Genomic DNA, 16400 nt, shown 5'->3' with positions numbered 1-16400 from the left:
TTGAATATGACTTGTGTGTAAAATTTGGGGTCAATCGGACGTGGTTTGGTTGGCTTCGGCATCAGTTGTCAAATTTGATAGTTTCAAGTTCTTTGAGTTTGAATCGGAGGATGATTTGTGATTTTAGCGTTGTTTGATGTGGTTTGAGTATTCGACTAAGTTCATATGGTATTTTTGGACTTTTTGGTATGTTTGGTTGAGGTCCCGGGGGCTTCGGGTGTGTTTCAGATGCTTAACGGGTAAATTTTGGACTTAGGAAAGTTGCTGAGTTTTTTTGCTGGTTCTGGTGTTTCGCACATGCAGAGGGGAGACCGCAGGTGCGGGCTTGCACGTGCGGAAGACCAGGCGCATATGCGGAATTTGGAGACTTGACCAGGGGTGGCAGGTGCGAGGAATTTTCGCATCTGTGATGCCCGCAAATGCGCCTAAGGACTCACACGCGCGGAGGAAGACAGCAGAAGCGGACAGTGTTCCGCAGGCGCGCACGCGCAGATGCGGATCCAGCTCTCTTAAGTGATTTCCGCACCTGCGAGGGATTTTCTACAGGTGCGGCATCGCAGGTGCGACCCATGGCCCGCAGGTGCGAAGATCACTTGGCAGAAAAGGGGCAGAATCGAGGGTTGAGGTTCATATTCACAAATTTGATTTTTGAGCTCGGGAGAAGGCGATTTCTTGAGGGATTTCAGAGAAAACTTTGGGGAAACGATTCCTAACTTATTTTTGGTTGTATTTCATTAATCTATAGTCGTTTTCTCCATTTAATTTTAGATTTGGATTTAAAAGTTGGGAAAATGGGTAAAAAAGTTCCCCAATCGAATTTCTGAGTTTTGAATGGGTATTAGACATCGAATTTAGATAATTTTTGTATGAGTGATCTCGTGAGTGAATGGGTGTTCTTAATTGGTAACTTTTACCCGATTCCAAGGCGTGGGCCCGGGTCGACTTTTTAGGACGGATTTTGGAATTTTTATTCAAATCTTGATTTCATTAATTAAATTAGTTTATTATAGTTGTATTTATGATATGTAATTATTTTGGTTAGATTTGGGCCTTTCGGAGTCGGATATTCGTGGAAAAGGCATTTTGACCTATTGATTGAACTTGGTTCGAGGTAAGTGGCTTGCCTAACTTTGTGTGGGGGAAATCCCCTTAAGATTTGGAACTATTGTGATATGTGAGCACCGTGTACGTGAGGTAACGAGTACGTACACGGGCTAGTTATGAAAAAATCCGATTTTCTTTCTGAGCAGCAACATGTTTTCCTTTTTTTTGAGTTATACCATTTTAATGAGTATTAATCTATTTTCATTCTTAATTGAGTTATTCCAATATGTGTAGCTATCATGTTTGGTCTAATACAGCAAGTCTACGTGTCTTATCTGCTTATGTGAACTCTGTGCAGCATGCTTTGTGATTTTCCTGCTTCTTCCTTGACTTGTACTTAGTCTAAATCGTAAGATTTCGTGATGTAGTTGTATTTCTATTGTTTGCGCTGCATATTTACTTTGGGACTATGGAACGGTATTCTGGGAGATCCCCATGTACTGCATATTTACTTTGGGACTACGGAACGGTATTCCGGGAGATCCCCATGTACTGCATATTTACTTTGGGACTCCGGAATGGTATTTCAGAAGATCTCCCTGTGTTGCATATTTACTTTGGGACTACAGAACGTTATTCCGGGAGATCCCCCTGTACATTTACGTTTGGGACTACGAGACGGTATCTCGGGAGATCCCCTGTTATATTTCTGTGTATTGAGCTGTTACCTTCTATGAATTCTTTCTTGTTAAATTTCAGTCTTTATTTTACTGCGATATTTCATTTTTGCCTTACTTCATTATCATATTCCAGTAGGGCCCGGACCTGGCCTCGTCACTGCTCTACTGAGGTTAGGCTTGGCACTTACTGGGTACCGATTGTGGTGTACTCATGCTACTCTTCTGCACATATTTTGTGTGCAGATCCAGGTACTTCTTATCAGCCCCGCTACTAGCAGAGAGTGCTTGCTGCGGTACGGAGACTTCAAAGTATATTTGCCGCATTCACAGACCTCGGGATCCCCCTCTATTCCCTCTTATGTCATTTACTTTCCTAACTTCTATTATTAGACTCTGGTGTATAGAGATACTAGTTTCCTTCTGTAGATTGTGACTTATGATGTTCTGAGTTTTGGGATTACTGTGTATTTTGAACAGTTAGTTATTTAATTCATGTTTTCATTTCATTATTCCCACCAGAATTATCTCATTTCTTAAAGCTCAACGAATAGTTGAAAAGGGGTGTGACGTGTATCTAGCTTATGTGCGGGATGTCAGCATTGATACCCCTACAGTTGAGTCATTATCATATTCCAGTAGGGCCCGGACCTGACCTCATCACTACTCTACCGAGGTTAGGCTTGGTACTTACTGGGTACCGATTGTCGTGTACTCATGCTACTCTTCTGCACATATTTTGTGTGCAGATCCAAGTACTTCTTATCAGCCCCACTACTAGCTGAGAGTGCTTGCTGCTGTACGGAGGCTTCAAGGTATATCTTCCACGTCCGCAAACCTCGGAGTCCCTCTCTATTCCCTCATATGTCATTTACCTTCCTTACTTCTGTTATTAGACTCTGGTGTATAGAGATACTAGTTTTCTTTTGTAGCTTGTGACTTATGATGTTCCGGGTTTTGGAATTACTATGTATTTTGAACAATTAGTTGTTTAATTCATGTTTTCATTTTATTATTCCGCAAATATTAGGCTTACCTAGTCATAGAGACTAGGTGCCGTCACGACGTCATACGGAGGGAAAATTGGTTCGTGACACTACTTCCCAAGTATGGCTGTCCTCTAAAGCCTTAATCTCAAGCTTCATTTCTTAAACCCATCTATCATATTTGGTTGCTTGAGAGAAAGTGGATCGTTCAGAATCAAAAAAGAAAGAGGCAAGAAAAGATTGATAGTGTAGAGGTAGGTGAGCATATGTGATGAATATGATAGTTGATGCAATTAGAGGTGGAAGGCAAGGGTGGATGGACATAGTCTGTCAACCAAATAGAAGGTTTAGTAGTTCTTCCTGAACTTCTAAGAGGGACTGGACTAGATTGAAGGAGAGGTGAAGAAGTAGAAATAGAGTTAGAGGGAACAAAAGGAACTGTAGGAGATTGTGATTCAGAAGAATCAACATATTGATCAGATAAAGAGGATATGGGAGAGGTGTCAAAAATGGAAGCTTGTTGAGGTGAGTGGTTAGGTTGTTGAGGTGAGTGATCGAGTGGTTGATCAGGTAAGGCAGTGTTAGGTAAGTCTGTGGATGGCAAGAAATTCAAGTCTGGAGCTGTAAGGAACTGGATTTTAGGAAGTTTGAAGGGAAAGACATATTCTTGAAAGACAATATCTCTGTTGAGAATAAAAATTGCTAGACTCAATACGATATAGTATGTAGCCTTTTGTGTAGATGAGTACCCCTTGAAGATTGCATGAATGGACTTAGGGATAAATTTGCCATTGAATTTGGGCTTTGTGGCATATCAAAGGCATCTAAGGGTTCTCAGATAGTCAACCTTGGGTGGCTGACCATGAAATACTTCATAAGGTAATTAACCCTTTAATGTTGGACTAGGTAATCTATTTATGATGTATGTAGTTGTTAGGATACAATTCCCCCAGAATCTTAATGATATATGGGCTTGAAACCTTAATGCTCTTCCTATCTCAAGAATGTGCCTGTGTTTTCTTTCCACCACCACATTTTGTTGTGGGGTGTGAACATCGCTACTTTGGTGGACTATACCTTTGGATCTAAACATAGTATAACTTAGAGAATTAAAAAATTCATGCCCATTATCAGATCTGAAAACTTTCACGAAAGTAGAAAACTGATTGTGTATTAACTGCAGAAAGTCAAGCAATACAACATAGACATCACTTTTCAATCTTAATAGGAATGTCCATGTCATTCTGGAGTAATCATCAACAAGAGTAAGGAAGTACTTAAAGCCATTATAAGTGGACGCTCTATATGGACCCCAAACATCCATATGCACAAGAGTAAATGGAGAAGTTGCCCTAGTTACACTACTAGGAAATGGTAATCTGACTTGTTTGGCTAATGGACATATATGACAAGTATTATTTGACTTAGACACATGACCTTTTATTGTAGTTATTTTCTGTAGAACAGTAACTGGGGCGTGGCCTAGCCTTTGATGCCACAAGCCATCAGAATGGCTTTGAATTGAAAAAGACATACATTTTGAAGAAAGAGAGAGAGCAACAGTATGTGTGAATGAATTAAGGATGTACAGGCCACCCCTGAGTCTACCAATCTATTTCCCCATGCCACTGAAAAGGTCCTGAAACAAGCAGAAATCAGGATAGAAGTTAACTAAACACTACAATTCTCTGGTGTACTTAGAAATAGAGAGGAGATTATACTTAAAGTCAGGCACGTATAACACATATTGTATAGTTTGTGTATGAAGTATAGGGCAGGATCCAGTGTGAGTGATTTTGGTGTAATTTTCATTAGGTAATTGGACACAGTTGGGTTGGTTATTTGGTACAGTCTTAGGATTTAACAATAGGTTCAAAGATGAAGCCATATGATTTGAAGCTCCAAAGTCAACAATCTAGTAATTTTGAGTAGTATTAGATATACCTGCCATGTTTACTATTTCAGTTGACTCATTCTCCTTGCTCAGTAATTTTAGAATCTATTGGTACTGCTCTGAAGTAAACACTGGTACTGTTGGTGATATTATGATTTTCAGGTTTTCAATTGCATCTCTATTTTATCAGTCATGCTCACATTATGAGCTGTAGGCATTTGATTATGGTTCTCAAATCCACCTCTTCTTCTATTGTCAAACCTAGAATTAAAGGGGTATCTAATTAGCTTATAATAATTTTCCTTCATATGGCCCTTCATGTAACAATAGTCACAGCAAAGATTAGTGTTTCGCATAGGACTTATGTTGGTTGCATTAGCTGCAGCTAAGGAACTACTGGCACCTTTCATAGGTCCACTCCTGTAACGACCCGACCGGTCGTTTTGAGCATTCACGCTCCTTTCAACTATTTAAAGTCTTGAATAACTTCCTACGAGGTATTATGACTTGTGTGAATTGTCGGTTTTGTTTTGTAAGGTATTTCGGAGTTAGCTTCGAAGAATGAATTTTCATGTTGGAAATTTAGTTGAAAAGGTTGACCAGATGTTGACGTATGTGTAGTGACCCATAGAATTTTTGCTAAGAAAATTAAGGTTTTGTGGTGTCGAGGTAGATCAATTAGTACAAAGGTTGTAGAAATTTCAAGGTTGAACTTTTTGGGTTGAACAATGCACCGGCAAGTAAAGGAAATTTTTCGGCTGAAAAACATATTTCTGCGGCCCATTATGTGACCGCATAATCACTCTGCAGGCCGCATAATGGCCGCAGAAGTGAGTCAGAAGAGGGCCAGTTTGGATGAAATCTGCGGTCGACTATGCGACTGCATAACTGTTATGCGGTCACTATGCGACCGCAAAACAGGTATACGGGCCGCATAGTGACCGCATACACAGACAGATGTTTGCCAGCATTGGACACAGATTATGCGACCGATATGCGGTCCGCACAACCATTATGCGGTCGCATATGTGATCGCAGTACCTGTTCCGGAGCTTTATTTTTCTGGTTTCATAAATCTGACCTCATTCTTATAAAATACTATTGGTTTTCATCTGATATTTTATAGAGAGGTGAGAGCATTTTAGAGAGACAAAGTGAAGACTTAGTCATTTATCCATCAATTCTTGTTCAAGGTTTGAAGATTTCACAAGGATCTTGCTAGGGCTTCAAAGAGGTAAGAATTTCTTTCCTCAATTCTTCAATTTCGAGTTTGGAATAAAAACGGGTGATTAATAATATGGTTCTTGGGTGTAAAAATATTATGTATACATACCAATAAGATTGTGGAAAGATTGTTAAGTTCAAATGGGTAAGGATTGGGTTGAAAATGGTGGAAATCTTCATAGACTTTAATTGAAGATTTGAGGGTCAAGTTGGTGTCGGATTTTGGTGAAATATGTATGGTTTGACTCATGGTTGGATGGGCGTTCATATTCTGTAACTTTTGTCGGGTTCCGATACATGGACGAGCGATTTTTGAGTTAATTTTGGATTTTATTGGAAATTAGTATTTCCTTATGGAATTAATTATAATAATTTGTATTGACTGAATCGAATTAATTGTGTCTAGATACGAGGCTTTCAGAGACCAATTCTCGTGACAAGGGCATAGCGGAATAAAGAATTACACGGGTTGAAGTAAGTAACAGTTTTAAATTTGGTCCTAAGGGTATGAAACCCCAGATAGTTGTATCATGTGATTATTTTGGAGGTGACGCACATGCTAGGTGACAGGCGTGGGCGTGCACCGAGGGGATTGTGACTTGGTCCGTCCCGAGAAACTGTAAAATTGAATAATTTGTTGTTAGCTATATGCTCTCTATGTGTTGATAAAATTTGACTGTAAATCATGTTAGAAATCATGCTTAGGCTATGTGATAGTAATGTTGGGACCCACAGAGGTCACGTACTTGTTGAATTGCCTGCTAAATGTTATATGTACTTAGTCTCAATTTTTTACTTGCACATTTTATCTCAATCTCTGTTATTATTATTGATATATCATATCATTGTTGTTTGGGCTGATTTCATGATTATTGAAAGCCTGAGAGACTGGAGAGATTTATGATTGAGTGAGGTCGAGGGCCTGATTATGAGATAATGATACTATAGCACGTGAGTTGTTCTTGCAGCACGTGAGTTGGCCGTGCAGATCCTTATATTATACTATAGCACATGAGTTGGTCGTGCAACATGTGAGTTGGCCGTGCGGATCCAGATATTTATATTATGGCACGTGAGTTGTCCGTGCATCGCGTGAGTTATCCATGCAGATTATAGCGCTTGGGCTGTAGGAGCCCCTCCGGAGTCTGTACACCCCCAGTGAGCGCGGGTACCCATTGAGAGTGAGTGATGAGGGCTGGGAGCCCAGTGAGTGATGCGGGCTGGGAGCCCAGTGAGTGATGAGGGCTGGGAGCCTAGTGAGTGATTGTTGTCCTAAGAGGTTGCACTTGATTTCCATTTGTTGTTGCACTTAGTTGTTATCTGTCATTGTTGTGAAATCTCTGAAAGATTTTTATATACGGATTACATGAACAGGAACTGTATTAAAATTGATTTGATAATAAACTACCAGATTTGATAGCAGGTCTATTCTTTGCTGGAATTACTGGAAATGAACCATAACTGTGTAGCTCGTTACTATCTTCAGTTCCTTATTTATTATTGTTACTTGCTGAGTTGGTTGTACTCATACTACACCCTGCACTTCGTGTGCAGATCCAGGTGTTCCCGGACATAGCAGGTGTTGATTCTGTTACTCGGCTGATTTTTCGGAGATTCTGAGGTAGTTGTCGTATTTCGCTGACCTTGCCTCTCCTTCCATATCTTCTTATTTACTGTATTTGGTCTCAGACTGTTACAGACCGTATTTTTCTGACTCGTATTCATAATTAGATACTCATGTACTCAGTGACACTAGGGTTTGGGAGTGTTTGTATCGAAAATTGTGAGGCCTTTTATTAGATTCAAATTATTATATTTTTTTTCAAACTTAAAGGAAATTGGGGGTTATTGATGTTATTGGCTTGCCTAGTTTAGAGATAGGCGCCATCACGACGGGTCAGATTTTGGGTCGTGACAACTCCCCAGAATACCACTCTGTGACATTGAAGTCCCAGTCATTCTCTGGCTTTCTTCCTGTATGATCATCGAGTATGCTTGATCAAGTGTGGGAGTGGGACTCATCATTAAAATTTGGCTCCTTTGAGGTGCGTATGTGTCATTTAATCCTATCAAAAATTTCATCAACTTCTGTTGGCGTAGGAAATCGACAAACAACCTAGATCTCATACAATCACAACTAGGAAATAGTATAATTGACTCGATTCAGCCCATAGATCATTTAACTTAAAGTAATATATCGACACACGGGAGATTCCATGCATTAGACTACTTATTTCTTTGTTCATATGATAGATTTTTGTTGCATTTACCTTACAAAACGCTCCTTGAAAGCTTCCCATACCTTTTGTGCATTGGAAGAATACACGATTCCTTTCCTTAACTTCTGTGCTACAGAGCTCATTATCCATGACTGGACAATGGCATTGCACCTTTCCCACTTGTGCAATCAAAAGTTATCACCCACATAAGTGTATCTAGCACACGATCCATCTATAAACCCAATTTTGTTCTTCACAAGCAGCGACATCTTTATCGATCTACTCCACTCCGAGTAGTTTTCCGTTCCAATTAGTAATTGTGGAACTAATGCCACACCTGCGTATCGAACGGATACACATAGAGGGGATCATTGCAATCAAGTTGTTGAGAACTTTCATGTGAGGTTCTTGTTATGTTCTGAGGTGTATCAATTGTCATTTTTGGGTTTTAGTGAAGTTTTGGTACAAAATTCAGCAGTAGAAGTAATTCGAATGAAAAATTGGGGAAATTGAATCAGATAAGAGAAATATCAGATCTGAGCTTCCTACGAGATTGTTGTCACCGATCGTTGTGAGCCTAGCTCTGATACCATGTTGAAATGAACATTGTGGCAGCCATTGATGAGATAGAAGCTCGAACAAGGAGAAAAAGAAATTGACAGCTAAGAGAGAAAGAGAGAGGCAGTCGAAAAGAGAGATATTTTGCAGTTTTTGGATTTTCTGTTATATGTCCAAATGTGCGATGCACACATATATAATTACAATCTAAAACGATCCACTAACCAACCTTACTCCTACTGTGCTAACCGACTAACTAACCCCACTAACTAACATTTCTTCTAGAAGGGTACTACCATAATTACATGGTTTACAACTATGTATTTCAACGTAAGGAAATAATCCATCATTCATCTTTTACTTGAAATAAAAAATTAACAACTCCTTTTGATTAACATTAGTTTTTAAAACCTTGAAATATAGCATATTACTTATAAATTGTATTAACCTTTTAATTTTCATACAATTCTACTCATTAATTATTGATTACCAGAAAAATAATTTTATAATTTATTCATATTAATTAAGCCTTATTTCCTGACTTTTTGAAGATTTAGTAACTATATCATTTGGCTTTTGACTTTGATGTTAATGAGGCCCTCTTTATCACTCAAAAGATGAAAGCGATATTATTTTCCTAAATCAAAATGTTAAGGGATCGTTAAGTGAAATTTAATCTTTTTCACTACTATATATAAAAGGGTATTTATGTTTATCCAAATTTAACCGGGGAAGTTTTGTAATACAAAACATATACTCCTTAAATGTTACGTTTGAGGAATTGTTGTCCTTTTACAACAATGCTAATGAACTATTAAGTTGTCCAAATAACAAATTCTAATAATTATTGTTGTCCTTCCACAACAATACTAATAAAATAATAAGTTGTCCAAATAACAAATTCTAGTACCTGTTGTCCTTCTACAACAATACTAATAAAATAATAAGTTGTCCAAAAAACAAATTTCAATTGACTCGATGAAAAATACGTCTCCTTATTAGGAATATTCAACTGGCCTTCTATATATAATAATACCTCGTGAGAACCCAATAGTAGCCGCCTTGAAACTTCGAAAATCCAATACTGGTACGTTGCATAAGATCTGTCATGGGCTGCTTTCCATCATCGACCCATGACCCCTTGGACGCGCCCCGTGGCGTCCCGGCAAGCCTCCCAACGCCTAGCGCCACGGTCGGCCCCGTGGTCTCGGCAGCGCCAAGTGACAAGCGAGCATGCGCCTCTGTCGCCCCACCGATAATCAATGCCAGCGCCCAGCGGCTGGCCAATGCCATCAGTGTCGCGCGCACCGACAATGTCGCGCGCCCCAATCATCATGTTGCCATCAGCGCCGCACACCCAGACTGTGCCCTGCGCGCAGACCCAATGCCAAGCACCAGCGTCCCGCCGCTGGCAGATCCAAATAGTGTCGCGCGCGCCCACAGCAATGCGCGCGCAGACCCTGCTACTCCAGACAAAGTTGTTGCCATCGGACTTGCTTCCATAGAAGACTAAGTCCTTTTCATTGTAATTATAGAGTAGTTTTACTTCATTCATTTTCAGTGTGCTTCTACAGCATTCTTAGGTCAACTCATGTAACTTTGATTTATTTTTTTTAAGCATTATTAAGGGGGACCAAAGCATTCAAACATTCAAGCATTCAAACAATTCTCTGTACTGGTGTCTCTCTCCCCCGACACCGCATAGCATCTTGTAATAGCTTTCATCATCATCATCAATACAATCATCAGCTTTCATCATCAATTGCTCATTTTCCGCTGCTCAATTGAACACGACATTGGTTTTCCCGTACGGCACTGACAATCTAGTCTAGCGTACGGCGAGGACCTCAGTTGGCGCATAGCAACCGCACTGACATCGGTTGCTTAGCCTTACGTCGCCCTTCCAAAGATCATCAGGAAGGCGCCGCGTAACAGTTGGTATCAGAGCCTAGGCTCGACATCGGACGAGGGAACTCATTGGCATCATCATCACCATTTCTGACCATGGTGAATCATGGGGATCGACTCACGACCCTAGAAGAGACGGTTGACGCATTACGGCCCATCGTGGATACGTTGCCTGATCTAAAAACCAACCTAGTGCAAAGGTTGGACGACCTGGACCGTAGAATGCGGCAGGCCGAAAATGACATTGCAAACATCAGTTAAGACTCTGAGGAAGACCGACAAACGGCTGCCGTCGAGGCAACCAACATTCATGGCAAATTCGAGGACCTCCAACAGGAGCGTGCCGAGGATTTAGCCCATCGAGAACTAGAGGCAGACAGACTAACAGTCATGCAGCAAACCATAGACAACTTGACAGGCCAGCTCAATGTTGTCAATGCTGCACTACAAAGCCTGCTCAAAGGGGGCGAAAATCACATCAGGGGTGCCATGAACATTGGCCCCATTCCACAAAAGCTCAAAATTCCGGAGCCCAAGCCATACAACGGACCCGGGATGCTAAAGAAGTGGAAAACTTCATCTTCGATATCGAACAATACTTCGAGGCCGTTGGACATTTGGAAGAATCCAAAAAGGTAGCAACTGCTGCCATGTATCTTCAAGGCGATGCAAAACTCTGGTGGCGAGTCAAATACGAAGCCATCAGGGCCGGTGAAGATACTCTCCAGACATGGGCAGAACTGAAGGCCGCCATACGCCTGCAGTTCTTCCCCGAAAATGTGGAATACAATGCACGGAGAAAGTTGCGTGAACTCCGCCACACCAGGTCGGTGCGGGACTACGTGCGTGAATTTTCCGCACTCATGCTAAACATACGGGATATGGGGGACAAAGACAAACTGTTCGCATTCATAGAAGGTTTGAAACCTCATGCTCGTATGGAACTGCAAAGACAACGGGTAGATACCCTACCCAAGGCCATTCAAGCTGCTGAGTGCCTTGGGGATTATCAGTTGGAAACTCAGAAGGATAGGACCCAGCCGCCTGTCCGAGGGGGATACAACGGGAGCCAACCTAGCAATGGTGGCCCCAACAGAAACGGAGGAGATCGAGGTGCATCCAGATCCAAGACTCCTACCTCAAGCAGTAACACTACTGCATCAGTCAACAACCATCAGGGGAGAAATCCCCCATCAGAATGCCGTCATTGCGGCGGGGAACATTGGAACAATCAATGCCCCAACATACAAGTCAATGCTCAACAAACTGTTGACGATGACGAATCAGATGCCGACGACCCAGACAGCACCGATCAAGTAGGTGCCTTCAACGCATTTGTTGGCTCCATTCATGATACCTTGGCGGGAACCAGCACTGGCAACCCCAAGAAGAAGGCATTCCCAATCGACAAGAAAGGGAAAGGAAAGGCGGACGAGAGGCCTCCCACATCACAAAAGAGGACCTTAATGTTCGTTGACATGAAAGTTAACGGCCGACCTATTCGGGCATTGATAGACAGGGTGCTAGCCACAACTACCTGGCCTCAACTCAGGTGCAACGCCTCGGTCTTGCAGTGCAAAAATGCAAGGGTCGCGTCAAGGCTATCAACTCTCTATCTCAGCAAGTGAGTGGAATAGCCAAAGAAGCGCCAATCCAGCTTGGCCCATACAAGGGAATATTCGACCTACGCATAGCTATCATCGATGACTTCGAACTGATAGTAGGATTGGAATTCCTCAGGCAGACCAACACCATCCCGGTACCATATGCCAACATGCTCCTAATGATGGGAGACAAAGGGGCCAAACCCCACACCATACCATGCATATCCAAGAAGATGGCCGCTGGAAACATCACGGCCATGCAGTTTAAGGAGGGAACCAACAGACCTGAACCCACAGTTCCGGCTGCCCTCAACATCATCAAACAGGCATCACATCATCGGGGCCCAACAGCTCATGGCGCCCCTCATTGTGTGAAGACTGGCCAAGCATTCCCAAAGGCCAAGTCGGATCACCCAGCAAAAGCGGGACTCTTGGAGCCGCTACCAGTCCCACAGAGACCTTGGGAAAGCATTTCCCTGAATTTCATCACAGGGTTACCCAGGGTCAGAAATCATGCAACCATCATGGTGGTAGTAGACTTGTTTTCCAAGTATGCCACCTTCATCGCAGCCCCGCAGAACATGTCGGCAGAAATAACAGCTCGACTCTTCTTCTCCTATGTTGTCAAACATTGGGGTATGCCCAACAACATCATCAGTGACTGCGACACACGCTTCACTAGCAAGTTTTGGACCCAACTCTTCAGTTGCCTCGGATCCAAAGTGAGTTACAACTCAAACCATCATCATCATCATCAAACACATGATCAAACAGGCCGGTTCAATGACATGCTGGAGGAATATCTCCGCCAATTTGCTACCGGGTCACAAACTCATTGGGTGAAGCTTCTGGATGCTGCTCAGCTGTGTTTCAATTCTCAAAAGTGTGCCCATACAAACAAAAGCGCTTTTGAAATTGTTACCGGACAGCAACCTCTTCTCCCACATAATGTGAATGCACCAACCATACCATCACATCATCGAGCTGCCAGTTTCTCCACAGAATGGGAACACACTTTGAAGATAGTGCGGAGCTATCTTATCAGGGCCCAAGACAGGGCAACAAGGCATGCCGAACAAAACCTTCACTTTGCCCAACATCAAGCAGGGGACAAAGTAATGGTAAGAACCCCGAGGCGGAACTTGTTTGCAAAGAGGACCCAAGATCCTCGCCTATTGCCAAACCTCATCGGACCTTTCTCCATTGAAAGGCGCATCGGGAAATCCTCATACCAGCTGAACACACCAGCCTGGTGGAAAATTCATCCAGTCTTCCATGCCATCCGCCTTGAGCCAGCTCAGAAATGCATGGAAGATCATTCAGAAAGACATCTCACAGCACCGAGGGGAACAGACCTCCCAGCCGTCAAGAGCCTGACCAATCATCATCATCCTGCAGGTAAGGCTCCGAGGACGTCGCCAACTCAGGTGGGGGAGAATGTCATGGGCTGCTTTCCATCATCGACCCATGACCCCTTGGACGCGCCCCGTGGCGTCCCGGCAAGCCTCCCAACGCCTAGCGCCACGGTCGGCCCCGTGGTCTCGGCAGCGCCAAGTGACAAGCGAGCATGCGCCTCTGTCGCCCCACCGATAATCAATGCCAGCGCCCAGCGGCTGGCCAATGCCATCAGTGCCGCGCGCACCGACAATGCCGCGCGCCCCAATCATCATGTTGCCATTAGCGCCGCACACCCAGACTGTGCCCTGCGCGCAGACCCAATGCCAAGCACCAGCGCCCAGCCGCTGGCAGATCCAAATAGTGCCGCGCGCGCCCACAGCAATGCGCGCGCAGACCCTGCTGCTCAAGACAAAGTTGCTGCCATCGGACTTGCTTCCATAGAAGACTAAGTCCTTTTCATTGTAATTATAGAGTAGTTTTACTTCATTCATTTTCAGTGTGCTTCTACAGCTTTCTTAGGTCAACTCATGTAACTTTGGTTTATTTTTTTTAAGCATTATTAAGGGGGACCAAAGCATTCAAACATTCAAGCATTCAAACAATTCTCTGTACTGGTGTCTCTCCCCCGACACCGCATAGCATCTTGTAATAGCTTTCATCATCATCATCAATACAATCATCAGCTTTCATCATCAATTGCTCATTTTCCGCTGCTCAATTGAACACGACATTGGTTTTCCCGTACGGCACTAACAATCTAGTCTAGCGTACGGCGAGGACCTCAGTTGGCGCATAGCAACCGCACTGACATCGGTTGCTTAGCCTTACGTCGCCCTTCCAAAGATCATCAGGAAGGCGCCGCGTAACAGATCTCATGCAAACGAAAGCTCCAAACTGTGAATCTTGTTTATAAAGTAATTACTCTATGTGTATATGTGTAGATTAAGACTAGTATTTTTACATCCAATAAATAATTAATTATGCTGCATAACGTTCATGTGATTTACCTAAAAGCAATTAATCAGCCAATTATGCTTTATTCTGATCTTGTCTTTTGTTTTACCATAGTCATCTTTTCATGCCCTCGATTTATATTATGTAAGCAAGTTATTTACTAGTGTAAGGCAATATTTTTACTTGTATACTTTCCTGATCATCTCACAATATAATCAAATCATCACACAAATAAACAAGTCTATTGATTATTCTTTTTCTTTGATTGATATAGAATTTGCAAGTTAGATTTAAGATGCAGAAGATTAATAGTAGAGACACAGCTGCATGTGCATCGTGTAAACATCAACGAAAAAAGTGTGCGGACACATGCATAAGAGCAAAGCTACACATGCTTGTGCTACTTTGCTCGGTGTAATTTCTTCTGAAACATGGATTACTGTTCGCCTTATAGTCGATCCGAAAAACACCTTACTATTCACTTTCCACTATGAATTCATGAGATAACGAGTGAGATTTCTTTCTTTTCAGGTTCTCTTAGAGTAGATTGTATTGACCTCTAATGTCTCTTAGACTAGAGTGCATTAACCTCTATTATCTTTTAGATTATAATTATTCACATTGGATGCCTTTGTAGAAACAATACTGGTGATTGGCTCTCTAATGATGATATTGACAATTCGTTGTGAATGAAATCAAACAACATTATTGTATCTTTTGCTTCTTGTAACAAAATCCCAATTCTATTACACTAGTATTCTACCTGTCCAAAAGCTTTGCTATTTGAAATTCTTTTCCTAGTTAGACGTATATTCTTTTTTTTATGCAAGATATACATCGGCATGGTCACTATTCATTAATCTTTGATAGGACTTGCAGTAACATTAGATGGCTTGGACTCGCTAATTTGATGCCAAGTTTACTTCCACTTTTTTTCTTTTTTGGATAAAAGACTTATTTGATGAAATTTTAATGAAATTGTATTTGCGAATGAACTTTACTCAGGAATCATTGCGTTTATTTCTCACCTCTAGGCATGTGGCATGATTTATGCTTCATCTTCTTTCTTGATATTGCAAGCTTCTTGAATAGTTTTCTTAACTATTGGAATAACATAATATTAACTATTCTACACATACTTTGACATAGTCCCGAATGGGGTGGGAATGTAACCCCTGTACGTAGTTGATGCGAATATGCTTGAGATTTGTTATTAAGAAAACTCTGTAAATACTTTTCAAGTCCTCTGTTTTCTCTGAACGTTTTACGGGTTGAATCATGTATATTGGTTGGTCCTTTGCTACTTCTACAGATCATATACCATTGGAGGATGATAGCAATTTGGCCTGACATCTTCCTTTCGCAAAGTGCTTTGAGATCATGTATTTAAAAGATTCACCATTATACGCATTTAAATCATCAGTTTGTTTAATATATAACTCAATACTAAAAACATGAAGGTACGCATTTACTTCAGCTCATAATTGTTTTTATTTCACTTCATACACAACATAAACATGGATACGAAATCGATTAGCACTATGAATACATATCAGATAACCTCAAGTACTGCTTCATTGAGAGGAACAAGTTCCATTTTGTCATTCATCATAAAGAAAAGGCTTTTTGGTGCAGGTTGAAATTGGAAACTACAATTCATTCTATGAGTTGACATTGGTCTTTTCTCCTAAGAGGTATTTACCTTGCAACTGTTACAACATTTGCAAAAAGTAGCAGCAACATTCACCTCTTACGTTGGTAATAATGCTTTCTGGATTCTGAACCTAACAAAGGAGACAGGAGATTTCCATCGGTGTTGAATGACAAACTTCCTCTTTCCATTTCTACATTCCGGTGAAATAGCTTGTAGCTTTTATTTTGTTGTACAATGTTGTAGCTGTTGGGATTTTAAGCTTGTATAGCTTAAAGAAGAT

The 16400-nt window shown here is 41.6% G+C and overlaps 1 long non-coding RNA gene across 1 annotated transcript; it reads left to right on the top strand.

Moving 5' to 3' along the window:
* Positions 1–10389: 10389 nt before the first annotated feature.
* On the top strand, positions 10390–14398 carry LOC138896451 (uncharacterized). The gene is made up of 2 exons (XR_011409596.1): positions 10390–10452; positions 14298–14398. It is a non-coding gene; the product is annotated as an uncharacterized lncRNA (long non-coding RNA).
* Positions 14399–16400: the final 2002 nt, after the last annotated feature.

This window comes from Nicotiana tomentosiformis, chromosome 7 (assembly GCF_000390325.3).
Source record: "Nicotiana tomentosiformis chromosome 7, ASM39032v3, whole genome shotgun sequence".
NCBI classification, from domain to species: Eukaryota; Viridiplantae; Streptophyta; class Magnoliopsida; order Solanales; family Solanaceae; genus Nicotiana; species Nicotiana tomentosiformis.
Note: the sequence above shows the minus strand (reverse complement) of the source record. Positions and strands in the feature narration are given on the sequence as shown.